This window comes from Symphalangus syndactylus, chromosome 8, assembly GCF_028878055.3.
Source record: "Symphalangus syndactylus isolate Jambi chromosome 8, NHGRI_mSymSyn1-v2.1_pri, whole genome shotgun sequence".
Classification (NCBI taxonomy): domain Eukaryota; kingdom Metazoa; phylum Chordata; class Mammalia; order Primates; family Hylobatidae; genus Symphalangus; species Symphalangus syndactylus.
This window is the reverse complement of record NC_072430.2, coordinates 74,068,537-74,081,961: the sequence shown is the minus strand read 5'-3', so window position 1 is coordinate 74,081,961 and position 13,425 is coordinate 74,068,537.

The window sequence follows — 13,425 nt, the reverse complement described above, 5'->3', positions numbered from 1 at the left end:
GACTGAGGAAAGCACCAGAATGAGACTCCATCGGCCTAAATGTCAATACCTTACACTTAAAATGTGGCCCCTGTTCCCCATCAGCAGGGATACCTGCACCTGGCCTTAGCACCAGAACACAGTGGTGCTGAAGCCAAACTGCTAGCAAAAGCCTGGCCCTGCCCTGGCCAGGGTGAGATTTGGGCTGGTTACTCATCTCTGTAAGCCTCAGTTTCTTTACATGCATCATGGGGTGGCAGCTGCTAGCTACTTCACAGAGCAGCTATTAGGATAACAGAATCTAGTAAGCATAGTGAGAGCTCAGCAAGCATCATCTGTCATCACAACAGCACAGCACCAAGATCTGCCTCACAATAGACAAGGCTTAACAAACACTTCCCCTTTTTGTTTTGTCACTTTTAACCACGAACGAAATGAGTTTTGCTCCAGTCAGTTATTAGTTTCAGACACATGACTGAATTTGTCTGAATCCAGCTACTGAATTCCAATGTGTGCAAATGAAATTACAACACAGAATGTGGCAGCAGGAGAGGACCTCGGAGGCCACTGAGTCAAAACTCTTTTGTTAAATTTATCTCATTAGCATGCGGACACATAAGCAGAGGGAAGTGGTGCAGTTCTGGCTGAGGTGGGCTGGGAAACCAAGCACCTGCCCTGTTCCCTCCATGGGAGCTTGATAGGATGATCAACCATCCTGGTTTGCCTCAAGCTGCTTCTGTTTTAGCACTGAAAGTCCCGTGCCTTGCTAAATGTCTCAGAGCAGGGCAAACTGGGACAACTTGTCACCCTAGTTTCTGGGGCCTTCCAAAGACATTCACCTTCTCAGAGCGTTATAAGAAAACCACCAATTAAGCACTCCCACCCCCACCTCACACCGCCTGTTGTGGGCTGAATTATGTCCCCTCCCCAAATTCGTATATTGAAGTTCTAACCCCTAGTACCTCAGAATGTGGCCATACTTGGAGACTGAGCCTTTAAAGAGATATTAAGATAAAATGAGGTCGTATGGGGTGGCCTTAATCCAATACAACTGGTCCTTATAAGAAGAGGAGATAAGGGCACAGACAGACACTGAGGGAAGACCAAACACATGGAAGCCAAGTGCCCCACAGACCTACTGAACAGCAATCTCTGCTCCCTCTAAATGAGAACAACTCACTCAGAGGGTCCAGCTACACAGGGCACCAATGATGGGTGAGCAGAAGGCAGACCAATCAGGTTCTGCCACCATGTCCATCACATACTCTCTGGGCATCCACAGACAAGGTTAAATAAAGGTGCAACAGAGCAGGTGCACTGCATAACAGCATTGCCTGGCTTCTGTCTTTAAAATCAATACTTGACTCTACAAACGCTCTGAGGACTGATTAAACAGTCATCACAAACAGTAGCAGCTTATACAGCCATATAAAGGTGCTGATAATCTGGTCTTGGGAGGCAGCTGGAGCAGCCCTTTTGGCAGCCAAAAAGCTGCTCCTGGCCAATGTGTTAACCTTGAGGGTAGACTGAACTTCTGCCTATGTCTGTGTTTGGGGCATGGCAGAGCTGGGGCTTCATGGAAGTAGTCAGGGTTGACCCAATAAAGGATTAGCAGCAGTTTGGAGTGAGAGGGACAATACCTGGAAACCTCAAAACTCTGACCCTCAGAAGTCCCCAGAGAGGCACTTGGTCTTCTTACAGTCCCCAAAAATGGGAGCTTCATGCATTTGTTTAGGCATGAAATAAAAGAGTGGCCTCAGGAGACTAGAAAATTCAGGTTACTCAGGTTACAAGTTCTACATTCATTGAAAGACAAATTGGAGGACTAGGTCTACCTAGGCAGAGGTGGGTAAAGGCAACTGTCTGTGTGGGGGAGGCTCACGTAGTTTGCAAACCAATCAGAAGTCCTACTGGCCCAGATGTGTCTGTGTGTGCAGCTGTTCTAAAATAAAGATCTGGTCAACACTCTTTGTTGTTGCATGTAGTAGTGTTCTGTAAGTCAATGCCACAAATGGATTTCTCATCAAAGTGTGTACTCTCTCAGAGCAAGATTCTGATGTCCCCCATATTCCTGTGGCACCCAAAACCTTCCACTACCAGGAATGCCAAGTTATTAGCAGGGCGAAGAGGATATCACCCAGGAAAGATATTCCTAGTTAGTAAATAAGAGCAATGTGGGTATTAAAGGAATATTTGCCTATCTTTGCTCACACATCACCAACTATCTAGGAAATACCCAAACTCCTCATTACTTAGGCCACTGTCAGAGAGATGATAGGTAGGTAGGTAGGTAATTTTTTTTTTTTTTTTTTGAGACAGAGTCTCGCTCTGTTGCCCAGGCTGGAGTGCAGTGGCACAATCTCAGCTCTCTGCAATCTCTGCCTCTTGAGTTCTAGCAATTCTCCTAACTCAGCCTCCCCAGTAGCTGGGACTACAGGCATGCACCACCACGCCTAGCTAATTTTTGTATTGTTAGTAGAGACGGGGTTTCACCATGTTGGCCAGGCTGGTCTCAAACTCCTGACCTCAGGTGATCCACTGCCTTGGCCTCCCAAAATGCTGGGATTACAGGTGTGAGCCACTGCACCTGGCCTGATAGATAATTTAGTAGACTACTTTATCCTTGGGGTACCTTAGAAGTTAAGAACAATTGTGTTTTGCTTGCCTTTATTTTTCTTTCTTTTTAGGAAGCAAACTAAAGGGCAGGGGCTGTATCTCTTTATCGCTCTTGACAAGAACAGATGCACTTAACATGACCTCTCTTTGTGATTAACAACAAAGGGGCTGGTCTTGCACCATCAGAGAACAGCTGAGCTCCAGATCCACTCCCACCCCACTCCAAGAGAGTGGTGAACTGCCCACATTTAAACATCACACTGTAATGAGTAGTTTCACATATGGCTGTAAACTAATGCCCCAGCCACTGCTTTGTCTTACCAGGATTGAATGTCTACAGACTTCCGTAGGAGCTTGGTTTCAATTATCAGCAGAGGATATACTTTAAGCCATGAAATAGTCCGTGGTTCAGTTTTGTCAAACATTACACCATAGAGATTTTGACTCTAGATTTCTAGCATCACAAACAAGACAGAACATCGAACATTATGCTTCCTCATGCAAGAACACCTAAGAAACAGATTGGCCAAAAAAAATTAAATCTGAATCCGATCAAGCTTCTAGATGACAGGAACAACAAAGGACAGGGCAACATGTTAAATACCATGGAGGTCAATAAGCAAAAACCAGACTGTAAGGAACTCTCCAAGACCAATGACCAAATTTCCTCAGCAAATAAATTGCAAATAAAAAAAAATAAATGGAAAAGGGTAACCTCAGGATTAAAAGAAGCTTAAAATACATATCAAATGTGACATAAAATGTGGTTTCACACCATTAAGCTAAAAAATTGTAACATTTATGAGATCATTAGAACCCTGACTCGTTATCTGATGATATTAAGAAAATATTGTTAATTATGTTTTAGTTGTGATAATGATACAGACAGGAGGTAGGGAAATACTGGGTAGAAAAGGATGGTTCCCTGGCAAAGGCCCCACCCTCAAGCCTGGAAACCAGGGCCCTAAATGAGAAGTTATCCCTGTTTTCCTGCCCAAAATTGCCTTTTTGGCCTGCCTCGCCCCTCCTATCCTGTGTCCAGATAAACCCTAGACCTCAGCTGGTAAAGAAGCAGCTGAACATTGACAGAAGAAGCAACTGAACACTGGAAACTACGGATAGATGTGGCTTAACTTCAGACGGGATGACTTTGGAGAGGAGCCCAACCACAGGCAGCCGGGCTGCAGGGAAAGATCACCCTCTTCCTGCTCCATCCCCTTTCCAGCTCTGCTGATGCTGAGAGTCACTTCTCAGTGTATTAAACACTTTTCACTGCTCAATAAAATCCTCCACATTCATCACCTTTCAAAACTTTTGTGTGACCTGATTGTTCCTGGACTCTGGACAAGAATTCAGGATGTACTGGGTGCAGGAACCCAAAAAGGCTATCACAGTGACTCTTCACTGAGCTCTTTAACACTTAAGCTGTCCACAGGCAGCAAAGCTAAAAGAGCATTAATTGTAACACACCCCTAGACACTGCCATGGGGCCAGAGCCCAAAAGCATTTGCCCTGGCCCAGGCATCCGCTTGCCTGCATGCTCCTTCCCATGAGGGGTTGAGCCCAGTGGGTTACAGTAAGTTAAATTTGTCACTGCCAGTGCCAAAGTGGCCAGCTGGACCCAGAGCTGGTGCACTCCAGTTCCCACCAGCGAAAGGGTCAAGAGAACTTGACCTTCCATCTCAATAACTGTATTTGTGGTTATGTTTTTTAAAAGTGTCCTTGGGTCAGGCTTGGTGGCTCACGCCTGTAATCCCAGCACTTTGGAAGGCTGATGCAGGTGGATCACGAGGTCAGGAGTTCGAGACCAGTCTGGCCAATATAGTGAAACCCTGTCTCCACTAAAAATACAAAAAATTAGCCAGATGTAGTGGTTTGTGCCTGTAATCCCAGCTACTTAGGAGGCTGAGGCAGGAAAATCGTGTGAACCCAGGAGGCGGAGGTTGCAGTGAACCAAGATTGAGCCATTACACTCCAGCTCGGGCGACAGTGGGGGATTCTGTCTCAAAAAAATAAAAGTGTCCTTATCTTTTAACAATACATAATGAAATGATATGTCTGGAATAACATAGGAAAGAAGAAAATAACAACGGGTACGCATGAAACAAGATTGGTCATGGGGGGATAATTATTGAAGTTGAGTATATGGGGTTGCGTGATTATGTTTACTTCTGTATGTTTTTCCATTTCCATAATAAAGTTTTTTAAAAATCTATGTAGTTAACCTGTAACAGTATATATTCTGGTATTCATACACATGGTGAATCCCATCTCCCTGAAGCATTTCCCCACCACCACCCTGAGACTACTCTAAAAACTTACAAAGTCTATGTGGGTGAGCACTTGTGTAAGAAACAGTAAACCACTAACATAAGACCAACAAAAAACAACCAGGCGTTTGACTCACTTTTCTTCTTTTTTTATCCTCGCTCTATGTTAGATAACTTGAGTGAAAAGAAGTAAATTTAAAGCACCCATACTCATATTGTCAGAAATTCACCTTCCCAATCCACTTCTTGCTTACTGAAATACAGTCAGTCCCACAATATGGCTGATGTCCCAGCCCAAACTGCCACTAAATACAGAGCTGTAGTTACGAAAAACTACTGAACTGCTGAATGGTACAAGCAAAATCAATAGTCAGAAGAATACAAATGACTTTCTTCTTCCCGTCCAACTCTTGTTCCTTCCTCCTGAAGGAGGAAAAGAGAATATCAACAGGCAGAAACTGAGATGAACAAAACCACTCATCACTACAAAGCTCTGTGATCTTTCTCATCTTGTCCCTGAAAAGAAACTGCCCACTGGCATGAAGCTACGTCTGCCCTAGGATAAACAGAGTCACATAAAAGAAGAGAGAAACATGCATTAACTAGCTGGGTGGACCCAGTGAAAGGCCTGGAGGGAAAATGAAGAATAGTCTAAAGTGGGCCTTGAGGTTAGCAATAAAAGGAATCAAAAATGAAATTTCACATGGTGCCCTTAAAACTGATGTGTTTAGTGAAGAAGGAAAAAAAAAAACCCAAAGGAGAAAGGTGATCCTGATAAATTTCTGATTATTCACCTGTATCTTTTCAGAGGCCCTAGGAGCTTATTTCCCACATTAGGTCAAAAGCAATAGATGAGCTCAATTCTCTCTTTTTTTCTTTTGAGATGGAGTCTCGCTCTGTCACCCAGGCTGGAGTGCAGCGGCACGATCTAGGCTCACTGCAAGCTCCACCTCCCGGGTTCACGTCATTCTCCTGCCTCAGCCTCCTGAGTAGCTGGGACTACAGGTGCCTGCCAACACACCCGGCTAATTTTTTGTATTTTTAGTAGAGAAGGGGTTTCACCATGTTAGCCAGGATGGTCTTGATCTCCTGACCTCGTGATCCGCCCGCCTCGGCCTCCCAAAGTGCTGGGATTACAGGTGTGAGCCACCGCACCCGGCCTAGATGAGCTCAATTCTTCAGGGTTGCAGTAAGCACTAAACATGCTCAGTCTGACGTGTGGCTGATTCTCCCATGTCTTACTGCTCATTCCTTGCTGCTTTGCCCATTGCCTCTTAAGATTAATCAGAAATTATACTTTTTTCAAGGTGATTATATATCATCTACCCTTCTTTCAAAAATGGGTCATAAATTAGCCAAAATTACCGTGAAATGTTACTTATACATTCAGTAAACAGTTAATAAGCGCCGATTCCATTCAAGCTACACAAGGTTCGACAAGAAATATAAGGAGGAAGAAGAAACTGCGCTCTGCTCTGGAGGTTCCAAATTTATTTCAAAAATTTTTATGACTTCTGGGGTGAGATGGCAAAGTGAAGTCAAGTATCTCCTTTCCCTAAAACCAAATGAATGAACAACACTAAAATTGAAACATGAAATCCAGCAAACAAATAAAAATATACTAGCAGTAATTAAACAAAAGAAGGGATATAACTTCATGCCATAATCTTTGAAGAGTAGCATTCAGTGAAAATGAGAGAGAGAAGATCCCAGGAATCAGTGCTCAAGCAGTTCACTCTCTTCTCCCAGAGTGTGATGGGATTTACCAGATGGTGAAGGAAAAAAATATTGAAAAATCTCAGCAACACTCCCTGTAACTGCCTGGATGGGTTCTTTCTGCCTACTGCATAAAGAAAATCAATTCGTGGCATTGCAGTAAAGAAAGTTTAACATGAGGCTGGCCATACCATGTGGGAGATGGAGTTATTACTCAAATCAATCTCCTTGAAAGCTTGAAGGTTAGGGGTTTTTCAAAGGCAGTTTGAAGGAAGAGGTGGGAGTGGTGAGGCACTGGGTACTTGCTGCTGATTGGTTGGGTCAGAGATGAAATCACAGGGAGTTGAAGCTGTCCTCTTGCTCTGAGTTGCTGTTGGGTGGGGCCACAGGAGGAGTTGGCCATCCAGGTGGAGCCAGGTGTTAGACATGTTAAAAAAAAAAACAAAAAAAAAAACCTGAAATGATATCTCAAAAGACCAATCCTAGGTTCAAAAATAGTGATGTTATCTGCAGGAGTAATTGGGGAAGATGCATATCTTGTGACCTCCGAAATAATGGCTGGCAATCAGGTATGTCTACCCCTTAGCAGAATTCAGGCTCCTCTCCTTCTCCTAGCCTGATGCTCTCTCATTAGCTTTGCAAAGGCAGCTGAGTTTTGGGGAAGGGCTATTATCATCTGAACTATAAACTAAATGTCTCCTAAAGTTAACCCAGGAATAACTGAAGGCAGCTTGAAGGCTAACAGCACTAGAGGGGTTAGCTAGATCAAATCTCCCCCACTGCCATAATTTTCTCACTGATACAATTTTCGCAAAGGCAGTTTCATCTCTGTTCAGAGAAAAATGGACAGAGAAGGAAAGACAGCAGCAGGAAAATGAGTCTAGGTTCATTCACTTATACATTCAGTAAGAATTTATTGAGAACTTTTTACGTGTATTACTCAACACTAGGCTTTTTTGAGACAGGCTCTCACTCTGTCACCCAGGCTGTAGTGCAGTGTTGTGATCACCGCCCACTGTAGCCTCAACCTTCTGGGCTCAAGCAATCATATCTCAGCCTCCCAAGTATTAATAGCTGGGACCACAAGTATGTGCTACCACACCCGGCTAATTTTTTTGGCGGGGTAGAGATTAAACACAGGGTCTTGCTGTGTTGCCCACGCTAGTCTCAAACTCCTGGGCTAAAGTGATCCTCCAGACTCAGCTTCCCAAAGTGCTGGGATTACAGACATGAGCCACCACACCTGGCCAATACTAAGCTCTTAAAAGGAAGTAGGAGAAATAATCAGGCTCTATTCTAAAATGAGGAACATTTCCAAAGCTATGTTGTAGGAGTTGCCTCCTATCAGGTGGAATGACCCTAATATGCACATTAAATGACATTTCAGAAAGAAGAGTAAAGCTGATTTCCATCAACTGTGGCTGCCCCAAACACTCAGAAACCCACAAATCTGAGGGAAAAATGAACAACTCTCAGAAAAACAAATATTTCCTGTTAAAATCACTGAACATCAAGGTAGAGAAATAATTTTTTAGGTGTATGTGTGATGGTTAATATTGAGTGTCAACTTGCTTGGATTAAAAGATCCAAATTATTGTTCCTGGTGAAACGGCAGAGTTCCCTGACCCCTCTCACAGGACATGCTACAGGAGTGTGGCTTGACTGTTTGGCTGTGTGCCTGCTCAAACTCCTTATGGGACGGGGAGCACATAGACAGGCAGGTGCAGGATCTGGGGTGAGCGCCTTGGGGGCTCCAGACCCATGTTAGCATCTAGAGGTGGGTACCTAAGACTCCCAAAGCCCAAGTGGGCATGTGTTACAGTGCATTCTTTTAGCTTTGCTGTCCACAGGTGGCTTAAGTGTTAACCAGCTCAGTGCCCTCAGTACCCAGGCCCTTGTCCAGTGTTCAGGAAGAATCAGGTCGCACAGACTTGACGATGGTGAATGCGGGGATTTTATTGAGCGGTGGAGGTGGCTCTCAGTGGGATGGATGGGGATGGGGTGGGAAGATGATCTTCCCCTGAAGTTTCGCTGTCCAGTGGCAGATCTCTTCTCCAACCACCCCAAGCTGAATTCCTCTTGGTGTTCAGATGCTCCTTCTCTTCTCTCTGCTGTGCTGTTCTGCCATTCTTCTGTTCTTCTCATCTTCTGTGGAGCCTGGGGTTTGAGGTTTATATGGGTACAGGATAGGAGGGCGTGGCATGCCAAAAGGCAACATTTGGGCATGAAAACAGAATGCCTCTTCCCATTAGGGCCATGGGTTTCCATGCCTGTGGGTGGGGTCTTTGCCAGGTGACTGCCCTCTTCTACCTAGTATTTCCCTGTCTCCTGTCCATATCACTGGATGTGTCTGTGAGGGTGTTGCCAAAGGAAATTAACATTTGAGTTAGTGGACTGGGAGAAGCAGACCCACCCTCAATCTAGGTGGGACCATCTAATCAGCTGCCAGAGCAGCTAGGATAAAGCAAGCAGAAGAACGCAGAAGGGCTAGACTTGCTGTGTCTTCTGGACTTCATCTCTCTCATGTGCTGGATGCTTCCTGCTCTCAAACATCAGACTCCAAGTTCTTCAGCTTTTGGACTCTTGGACTTAGACCAGTGGTTTGCCAGGGACTCTCAGGCCTTTGGCCACAGACTGAAGGCTGCACTGTCGGCTTCCCTACTTTTGAGGTTTTGGGACTTGGACTGATCTACCACTGACTTCCTTGCTCCTCAGCTTGCAGATGGCTTTACCTTGTCATTATGTGGGTCAATTCTCCTTAATAAGCTCCCTTTCATATATACATATATCCTATTAGTTCTGTCCCTCTAGAGAACCCTGACTAATACAATAGGATGCACACACACACACGCACACAAAACAAAAACCAAATAAAAGCAAATAAAACAAAAGCTCCAATTAACATTCAAAGCCAGGAAAATATGTAAACCATGTATATGAACAAAGCTCTTTTTTTTTTTCTTGAGACAGGGTCTTGCTGTGTTGTCTAGGCTGGAGTGCAGTGGCTCACTGCAGTCTCAACCTCCCAGGCTCAAGCAATCATCCCACCTCTGCCTCTGGAGTAGATGGGACCACAGGTGCACACTACCACACCTGGCTAATTTTTTTATTTTTTGTAAAGACAGGGTCTTCCTAACAGCCCAGGCTGGTCTTGAACTCCTGGGCTCAAGTGGTCCTCCCACCCTGGCCTCTCAAAGTGATGCAATGACAGGCATGAGCCACCATGTCCAGAATGTACAAAGTTCCGAAGGGAAAAAAAGTATGAGCAAATATTTTTATATTCAGCCAAACTGTTGTTGAAGTATAAAGACAACAACAGACACTTTCAGACATGCAACAGCTTGAGCCCTTCCTGAAAAAGTCACATGATTCCAAAATCCAGCTAACCAAGAGATAAATGTGAATCCCTAGTAAAAAGTCTGATAAGAAGAACTGAACCCATTTATACTTAGAAATAAAGCTAATCAACAGTGTGAAGTATGTTTACAAAAGGGAAATGTTATATATTTCAAAAATAAAAGTGAATAATCAAATTAAACAGAGAGAAAAATAAGAGTGAAATTTCCTCATTTTTCTTTATTTTTTAGGTGCTAAATTAAGAAACTGAGATTTAAATATCCTCTTTAAAATTAAGGTAACCAAGCAAAAAGACAATATTAATAATAAGAAAATATGTATGTTAATTTTCTCACTAATTTCAGTAAGTAGGCAATAGATCATTGATAAATTGCTAAATGGATGCTAAAACCACTATAAAGTTATCAAATCTCTAACAGACCTAAAAATAGACTATAAGTCTTTGACATAACAACAAAAAAAGCACACTTACTCATATGAACACACATGCAAACATCAAACAACAAAAAGACAATCTGTGGAGTAAGAGAGGACAAGCGGAGGTGGTGGTGAGGGGGACATTAAAAACAGAGGTAAATATCTATTGTACCAATAAACATAAGATTCTTTAATAAGGTCAAAACATAGAAAAAACCGATCTATAGATATCCACATCTAAAGCAAACTGTTCAAGAGTCTATGACTCAGAAACTTTAAAAGTAAAAAAAAAAGAAGTCAAAGATAAACCAGGTAAATGAAAACAAAACCAAAAAGAGTCATAATATTAATATCAGAAAAGAGTAAAGTTAAAAACTATCAAAGAACATAAAGGGTTATTTTACATTCAACAATAGTAATGGAGCAATTACTAGGCACCAGCTACTATTCTATATACTGTTAGAATGGGCAGAATTTAAATCAATAAGCTTATAAATGTCATAAATCCTTCAGTATCAAAAACAATGTGTCAAAATTCATAAAAGCATAAACTTATAGAAGAAATAAACAAAACAATAATAGTAAAAGACATTGTCAGCTATGACAGAACAAGGTGACAATAAGAAATATATGATACAATAAAAAGATTAACCCATTAGATGCACATCAATAAGTGCATATTTAACATAAAACTTATTTTCAAGCACTAATGGGATATTTTAATTTTAAAAATAAGGAATACATTAAGCCACACAGTAAAGTCTCAATACATTCCAAGAAAACGAAATTTGAACAATCTTCCCTGACCACACTACAATAAAACTAAATATTAATAATAGAAAGAAGAAACCTAGCCACGTGAGAATATTAAAACTCTTTTAGGTCTTGATATAAAACAAAAAGTTAAAACTGAAATATCAGAGTATATAAAAATAAAAATATTGAAGATACTATCAAGCAAAAAACTTAAGAAGCTGGGCTGAAAACAAAACCTTATAGAATTAAACATTTTACCAAGCAAATTATAATTAAAAAGAAATTTTTAAAATATCCTATTCAAAAAGGTAGAAATAGATAAATAAAATAAGCATAAGGAAAGTAGAAGAAAAAATAAAAGCAGAAATTGATGAGTTAGAAAACAGAAAAACAGTAGAATATATAACTAAATTAAAGATGTAGCTCTCTGGGGACAAAACAATAAAATAGATAAAATAGATTAATCAAGAAAAAGAGAAAAACAAATAAAAATAGAAAAGAAAAAGATGCATAAGAAATTTAAAAATTATGACTACTTTGAAAATCGCCAAATAAGTAAATTATAAATATTTTTTGTAATTATAATTATAAAATGAATGCTTTCTTAGATAAATACAAATAACAAAAATTGAACCCAAAGGAAATAGAAAACTTAAGTAGACATATAATAATGGAAGAAATTCAGAATATTAAAAAAAAGAGCTAGCCCTCAAAAAGCCACAAGCTCAGATGGTTTTAACAATAAATTCTTCCAGACCTTCAAAGAACAGATAATTCCAATGCTATTTATGTTTTCCAGGTCATGAAGAAAGAAAAAGATAATTCCAATGCTATTTATGTTTTCCAGGTCATGAAGAAAAAGCTTCAAATCACTTAGAGTAAAATAACAAAATATTCCTACCAAAACATGATAAAAGTAGCACAGAAAAATAAAACTACAATCAACCTCACTTAAGAATACCTGTATAAAAATACTAAATTAAAAATCAGCCAATAGGAGAATCTTGGGTTAGAGGCAGAGCAAGATAACCAAATAGAAGCTTTCACTGATAGTCCTCCCTATAGGAATACCAAACTGAAAAACTATCCACACACAAAAGCACCTTCATAAGAACCTAAAATCAGATGAGTGATCACAATACCTGGTTTTAACTTCATATTACTGAAAGAGACACTGAAGAGAGTAGGAAAGACAATCTTGAATTGCTGATGCCACCCTTCCCCCAATCTCCCAGCCGCAGCCATGTGGCACAGAGATAATCTGTGCACTTGCGGGAGGGAGAGCACAGTGATTGGGGAGCTTTGCACTGGAACTCAGTACTGCCCTGTCACAGTGGAAAGTAACACCAGGCAGAACTCAGCCAGCACCCATGGAGGAAGCCTTTAGAACAACCCAGCCAGGGGGAAATTGCACCTCCCAGTGATAGGAACTTGAGTTCTGGCAAGCCTCACCACCGTGAACTAAATTGCTCTGGGGTTCTAAAGAAATCTGAAAAGTAGTCTAGGCCACAAAGACTGCAATTCCTGGGCAAGTCCTGATGCTGTCCTGGGCTCAAAGCCAGTGGACTTGGTGGGTATGCAACCTAGTAACACATTCACCAGGACCAAGGGAGTATTTGTGCCACCCCTCTTCCAACCCCAGGCAGTGCAGCTCACAGCTCCAGAAGAGACTCTTTCCTTCTGCTTGAGGAGAGGAGAGGGAAGAGTAAAGAGGACTTTGTCTTGCAACTTGGATACCAGCTCAGTCACAGTAGGACAGGGCACCAGGAAGAGTCCTGAGGCCCTATCTCCTCTATGATATTTCTAGGCACACCCTGGGCCAGAAGGAAACCTGCTGCCTTAAAGGGAAGGACCCAGTCCTGACAGGTTTCATCACTTGCTAATAAGAGCACTTGGGCCCTGAATATTCAGCGGTGGTACCCAGGCAGTATTTGCAGTGGGCCCTGGGTAAGAGTCAAAGACATGCTGGCCTCAGGTGTGACTTACCTAACTGTGATAGCAATGGGGAGGGACTCCTGCTTGAGAAAAGGACAGAAAAGAGTAAAGGAGACTTTGTCTTAGAGCTTAGGCAGCAGCTCAGCCACAGTAGGGTACAGCACCAAGTGGGCTCTTGGGGTCCTCAGTTCTAGGCCTTGGGTCTTGGATGGCATTTCTGGACCTGTCCTGGGCCAGGGGTTGGGGAAGCCTACTACCCTGAAGGGAGAGTCCCAGGCCTGGCAGCATTCATCATAAGCTGACTGAAGAGCATTTGGGCCTTGAATGAACATTGGCTGTAGTCAGGCAGTTCTTGCTGTGACCTGGGTGGTGGCCACAG